At 35.8% G+C, this 7,399-nt stretch overlaps 1 long non-coding RNA gene across 1 annotated transcript in view; it reads right to left on the bottom strand.

Annotated features, from left to right (window-relative positions):
- Positions 1-1,457: 1,457 nt before the first annotated feature.
- Positions 1,458-7,399, bottom strand: part of LOC106877081 (uncharacterized) — a 38,297-nt gene continuing 32,355 nt past the window's right edge. Inside the window, exon 2 of the long non-coding RNA XR_008265986.1 lies at positions 1,458-1,789. This is a non-coding gene — a long non-coding RNA (uncharacterized LOC106877081). The remainder of the gene's footprint in view (positions 1,790-7,399) is intronic.

The following is a 7,399-nucleotide window of genomic DNA, read 5'->3' as shown; positions in this document are numbered from 1 at the left end:
TTTCAAAATGCCGATTTTTGCCAATTTTTTTGCAGGTTCGTATTCTTCGTAGCCGAAAACGGGGGTTTGTGTAGAAAAAAAAATTAGATAAAAAAAAGGGTGTTTTTTTTTGGTGGGGGGGAGGATACAAAAGGAAGTCTTGCCATATATATATGTATATATATATATATTGATATATTGACATGAACAAGTCCTTCGGTACTAACAACCATACTAAATCGAGCCAACTAAAGAGACAACACCTTCTTCCTGTGATCCACTACATGTCTCTGCTAGAAATGAAAGATAGAAAAGACACCGCATGAAGGAGAAGATAAACCACTTGAAATAATTCCTGATTCATACACGAGATTTTAAATATCCAAATCTTGAGAGAAGAAACCGAGAAAGAAAGCGGGGAAATGAGTGACAGAACAAGAGGAAGTTAGGAGAGAGAAAGAGAGAGAGAGAAAGAGAGAGAGAGAAAGAGAGAGAGAGAAAGAGAGAGAGAAGGAGAGATAGAGAGAGAGAGAAAGAGAGAGAGAGAGAGAGAGAGAGAGAGAAAGAGAGAACTGTCAGGCAAACCAAGAAAAGTTCGCGTGCCTACATCATTCTAAGACATAAAGCAGGAATGACATGGAATAGCCATTAAAAATAGTATTGAATTCTTTCCGAAGAATATGAGATCGATGGAACGTATACAGACACACAAGCATGCATGTGCGTGCGTATACGTGTGTGTGTGTGTGTGTGTGTGTGTGTGTGTGTGTGTGTGTGTGTGTGTGTGCGTGCGTGCACTCGCCTGCGTGCGTGTCTGTACTGCGTGCATCGAAGTTGACACATTAGGGAGTTTCGACGATGACGGATGAGCTGCTTACTTTTCATTCTTCTCACTCACACTCTAACCACCACCACTACCACGACGACAACGACGACGACAACAACAACAACAACAACAACAACAACAACAACAACAACGACGACACTCACACTACAGCTACAACTGCTATTACCACCACTATTATTATTACTACAGCTACGATCAACATCACACAACCGCCAAACCTCACTCAATTTTGATTTGATTGCTAATTAAATATATGTTGCGAATCTGGAAACATGATTATCGTCACGAAAATCGAGAGAGAGCGAGAAAGAGAGAGAGAGAGAGGGGAGTGGGGTTGTTGGTGGTGGAGAATGTAATAATACAAAAGCAGAACAAATAATGCATGAACCTATAAACCTGTTCAGCTATATGATAACTGACGTAATCTTTGATTAAGTAGAATGTTAACCCAACCACACCAGGACTAAAACAAATTAAAACTGTAGCTGTGAGACAAGATTGAAACCACTTCATCCGTTTCTGATTCCTACTTTCTGTGCTGACTCATTACAAGAAGGCTGCTGTCATAACTTTAAAAAAAAAGATCAAAATAAAATAAAAATGTTTCTTGATTTAGGCACAAGGATAGCAATTTGTAGAAGAGTTGGGGCCAGTCGATTCCTTCGAACCCAACATTTGATTGTTACTTTATTTTATCGACTCCGAAAGGATGAACGGCAAAGTTGATCTCAGTGGCATTTGAACTTAGCTAATGGTTTCTGATTTAGGTACAAGGTCAGAAATTTGGTGAGGAACTAGTTAGTCGATATCATTGACTCGAGTACTTGACTAGTACTGTATTTTATCGACTGCGAAAGGATAAAAGGCAAAGTCCATCTCAGCAGGAGTTGAAAAGTTTAGAGTCAGAAGAAATACTGCAAAGCATTTTCCTCGATCCTGTAATAATTTTGTCAGATCGCAGCACTGAAATAGAAATAAAATATGATAAAAATAAATTAAAATAAAAAGCAAATATCTTTCGTCAAAAATGTCCCCTAAAGGTCTAGTGCAGGCATTCCTAGACAAGGTAACATGAATGGTTTGGTAATATGTAATTTGATTTACCAGAAGTTTAGTTCCATGTCAGTCCTCATTGTGTAGACCAGTGTTTCTCAAACGGGGTCCACATGACACCTGAAGATCCATATAAAATTTGGGTGGGGTGGGGAGGGCACGCTAGCAAAATAATAAATTGGGAATCTACTGTAGTATTTTAAAAGTCCATGAAAAAATTTTGCCTTAGATGTATTAATTGCAAGAAACAACTAGATTTCTTTCCATGATGTTTTGTGTAGTTCAACCGACACAAGTGAATATGTGATAAACAAAATGAGAATGTGGAAAGACATCTCTATAAAACTATTTTGAAACATCAAACGGTTATGGGGTTCACCAGAGTAAAAGGGTAAACAAAGGGGTCCATAGATAAAAAATGGTTGAGAAACACCTGTGTAGACCGATCATCAAATGCGTTCCAACAATAGTCATCCATTCATTTTTTCCCGGACACCTTGTCTCTTGAACTATATTACCAAAAGTGACTTACCCATTTTTTTTTTTAAGATGAGAGGACATGATTTGAAGGCGATGAGCTTTAGTTTTTATTTCTCGCATTTCAGCTAACAACATAGAACCTCCCGCATTGATTTGTAATTCTATAAGCTGGCGCATGTAGTAGGAGGGATAACAATATCAAGGGAGTGAATTCTCGACCGGGTGCAATTCTATGGAAGCAGAATTGTGAAAATGTTTGCTTCAGGATACTAAGCTAAAATGTAACAGACGTGACAAAAGAAGGAAAAGCAGATTTTATCGATAAAATTTGGGAGGGAGTGGAAGACAGTCAGCAAGTTTAGAGAAGTATCGGTAAAAGACATATTGATGACACAGCACATTAGTGAATCATTGGTTGCAGTGTGTTAGTGACTGGAGTTTTGTTTTACGGTTAATAATATTACAGGATATGACCAAGAATTTGAGTTTATGTATGTACTGTGCGTGCGCGCGTGCGTACGTGCGTGCGCGTATGTGTGTGTTATTAAATGAGAGAAGTAGTGACAGAATGAGTGACAGGTAGCTAAGAGACTCTACTTGGTCCAATTAGCGACCAATTAAAGAAATAGTGTCTGGGCAATGTATAACAAGGAATTATTGTGATATACAACGTTTATATTTATAATTAATTTTTTATTTAGAATTACGAGTAAAATTATTATCTTATTAAGATCATTGCTCAATAGGTCAAAGTTTGGCAGTTTATATTGTCTCTCGGCTTTATTAATCAGATTTTCGACTATAGGAGAACAAGATGACCAGCTAAAGAACTGGGACAGGAGTTTATGCTATCACTTCTCAGGAACTGGAGAACTATGACTCGGGATCTAAGGACGACAAAATCATAATTTTCAATATCCCGGTTTACTTAACGGAAATAAATGTCAACATAGCCTTTGTATAACAGGGGGTTATTGTCGCACATTTTTGTGGTTTTATATTTTACCTTTTACTTGATCCAGTCATTGGACTGTTGCCATGCTGGAGTATCACCTTCAAGGGTTTATTCGAACAAATCAACCACAGTACTTATTTTTAAGTTTGATAGTTATTCTACTGGTCTCTTTTTTGCTAAACCGCAGATTTAGTTACAGTGACGATGGTAGAGGGGGAAATATAAACACTAAGACGCACACATACATATATACATACATACGTACATACATGGATTTCGAGATCCCCTTATTCTTATCAAAGTAGTTGCTCTCCATCTCATTCTAGCGATGAGAGATTTGGTTTTTATGAGCATTAATTCAAAGTACGTCTTTTTTGTTGTTCTATCCCCTTTCGAGTGCTCTCTTTTCATCCAAATTCCCTGCTTCGTATCAATGTAAGAAATCATTATGAATTGTGATAGCTGCAAGGTTCTGACCGCAAACTTCTACTTTAATACTCTTTACTTTTCTATGAAACCTGTGCTTCACATTCAAGCAATCGACTTTTCCTGAACGAATCCAAAATTGTATAAAAGCTTAATGGTTGTTGGGGACTTCACAGCAGCGATTTTCTTTTTCTTTATTTGCTCTTTGAGAAGTCTTTCAGCTAATTTGGTTTGGATTTTGTTTTGAGTATGTGACTCACAGATGTCAAATCTATGATTTTTTTTTGGTAGTGGTGGGTGGGGATGCGCGGGAAGACCTCTTTGATTGAATAGATTTTTCTTTACCTAGCTCTGTTTACTGAAATGTCAAATATAACATTCCAAAATTGTTTACATCTAGATATACATCAAGCAGAAACAAATACACACAGCTAGTCGGTATTCGTTTGTGAATCATGTATGTCACATAAATATGTTTTGAAGCTCTTTTCTGTGACGAATGTTTTGGTTCATTCAATTATACTACAGTTGAAACATACACCTGCTTAAAAAAATATTGTAGTATTATTCTATTTATTCAGTTTATATGGAGTTACACAGTTTTGTTTTTAGAAGCAATCTCAACCTGTGATATATATATTTTTGTCTCATCAAACATATTACACTTGAGAAGTTTACTCTTATCCTCGCCTATGCCTTTGTGAGTGTAGACTTCTCAATAAGATTAGTCTTCCAGTTTCTTGATGTTGTTGTTTTAGCATTGTAAACATTGCATACAAATCATACATGAATTTTAGAGGCTTGACAACTCTAATGTTTATAATGTTACAGAAATCAATGAAAAATGTTGTAGAGTCACGAATGTTTTCAATATATTGTTATATTCCAAAGTGAATGGTCTCTGCTTCACAGTCACAATTTATATTAATATTCAAAAATTGTCGTATTAGCTTCGAGCTTATTTAAGTTATGCCGTTTCAAATTGAGTTCCTCTTGATAACATGCAAATAGTGGAATATTTCCAAACTAAAAATAGAATTTTCATCCAGTTGGCTGAGTTTTCTAAAGATCCTTTCTCCTTCACCCTCTATCTCTAGTGAGGTCAGCTTTTATTCCAATCTTCCGATTCGATAGAATTGATGTTTAACTCCTGATCTATGATCTTAGATTGTTGACTAATTTTATGATTACTGTTTTTCCTTTTTGGCCTTAGATTTTGTTAAACTTTTATTGGAAATAATATTCGCATAATGTTTAATCAAGATGACAGGAATGATATTAGCTCAAAATTTAAGAAGTTGTGAAAACAAACAATTTGCTTAAATCTTATCTAATTTTATGTTATATCAGAACATTGGATTAGAAAAATCGTTGGAACGTCGGACAAAATGCCTTGCATCGTTTATTCCGACTCTTTATGTTCTGAGCTCAAATATTGTAGAGTTCAAATTTGCCTTTCGTACTAGTTAGATACTGAGTAGATTTTGTCGACTGACGATCCGCGACAAAATGCAATGGGGAAAGCATGGCTTAATAGAGCCTAAATCCCCATCCAATCGCAGGATCCCGACAATTAGTGGGGTAAGTGATATACTCGGAGTACACTGCCGTCACACCAATACTGTCTGCCTAGACCCCATCAAAAGGAAAGGTTTATGGCTTTATTTTTATTCTCCCTAATTTATTTACAGCTTTTAATAGAAAATGTATTTGGTTTTTACCTTGTTTCTCAGAACGTTAAGCAGTCTGGCTAATACAAGCTTTCCTGTTTGCTCACAGGATGATCTTTAAACAACACACTAAAAGCTGACGTCGTCATGAATTATTCAACGATCCCACTACTTAGAGTAGCAATCTGTTCTATCTCATGCTACTATTGACAGTTGAATAAAATGAATAAACCGAGAGTTAAGAAACTTGTATGTGATGACATGATACAGTGCTAAAGTTGAAATACAAATCGTCGATTATATTTAGATGGGCGAAAAGTTCGTGCCAATAGATGTGTCACAGACTATATTGAAGCATGCCATAATATTGGTAGATCATTCAGAGCGCTGTTAATACAAGCGTTACTAAAGGAGTGAGCGAGTGAGGGGTGGACAGCCCTTCACTCACTTTTTGGGAGCGGCACATAATTAGTGTATCTTTTGGGGAGCGGTACGTAATTAGTGAATTATGTTGTGTTCTTTTTGTAAGTTGATGGTGAAAACTCCAGGACTGCCTTGAGTAGCACAGGCTATAGTTACTTAATACCAGAAAATAAATACCTAAAACCTAAAAAAAAAAGAAAAGAAAAAAATTAACAAATGATGCCACAGACAAAGGCTGTCAAACAATTCCACAGATTTAGTCAAAGATCATAAAAAATAGAAAAGATAAAGGAAAGAGACAAGAAACATGCAGCAAATCATTGCATTTAAGTAAACAGAGTTCGATTACGATCTACACTCCAACTGTGTAATCGTCCCTATATTCCGTTGTCTAAAAAGGACTTAGACTTCGAGTAAAGAAACCCCACAGTCCAACGGCATGAATAGGTTCTACACTCCAGTTGATCAGACAGTTTCTACACTCTAATTGAGTAAACAAGACCTATATTCCAAGTGAGAAAGCGAAGTCTACCCTTTAATTGAATAAACAAGCTTCAACATCTAATTTAATAAACAAGACCTACTCCCCCGATTGAGTAAACAATCCCTGTACTCCGAATGGTTAAACAAAGTCTACCCTCCAAGTAAGAACTCTCCAATTAAATATAGTCTGCACATTAATTGAATATACAAGACCTACACTCCAGTTTAACAAAATTTATATACACTTCAGTTGAGTATAGAAGACTTACACTCCATTTGTGTAAACAAAGACAATACTCCAGTTGAGCAAACAAGACCTACACTCCACTTGAGAAAACAAAGACAAAACTTCATTTGAGTAAACAAGATTTACATTCTACTCTGAAAAACAAAGACAACACAATACTTCAATTGAGTAAACAAGATCTACACTCTACTTGAGCAAACAACGATCACACTCCAATTTGTTATGATTATCTGAAAGATTGTTTCCGATTTTATTTCATTCAAACCGTACATTTTACATGTTTTCAAGAACAAAAGAACATAGAATACAATCCAGTGCCTGCTGATAGTCTATCAATATTGTTTAAATAATATCTTTGTCTCCGATTGTTTTCAGTCTGTATGAGAAACTACTCTTAAATCTATGGCAAAAAAAAAAGAAAAGAAGTAAAAGAAAAAAAAAAACCCAGCCAACCAATATAATCCTTGACTAGACATGTTTTTGGGGAAAAATAAATAAATGATAATTTCAATTTTGTGTATATGCGATTTTATCGACCTCAGATATGCAAAGTGTGTTCCTGAGAGGATTTAAATGCAGGAACATGAAGTATCATTATTACAGCGGATATGATGAGAAATCTATTTTAAAATATCTACCCTTCCTACTAATCTACCTGACAATGTGTGTGTGTATACGTGTGTACACATAAGTATTTATATTTGTATGTGTGTGTGTGTATGTACGCATGTATGGATATATGTATGTATGTATGTATGTATGTATGCATGTGTGTATATGTATGTATGTATGTGTGTGTGTGTGTGTGTGTGTGTGTGTGTGTGTGTGTGTGTGTG

Source organism: Octopus bimaculoides, chromosome 1 (assembly GCF_001194135.2).
Source record: "Octopus bimaculoides isolate UCB-OBI-ISO-001 chromosome 1, ASM119413v2, whole genome shotgun sequence".
Classification (NCBI taxonomy): domain Eukaryota; kingdom Metazoa; phylum Mollusca; class Cephalopoda; order Octopoda; family Octopodidae; genus Octopus; species Octopus bimaculoides.
The sequence above is the reverse complement of the archived record's forward strand: the minus strand, read 5'-3'. Positions and strand labels throughout refer to the sequence as shown.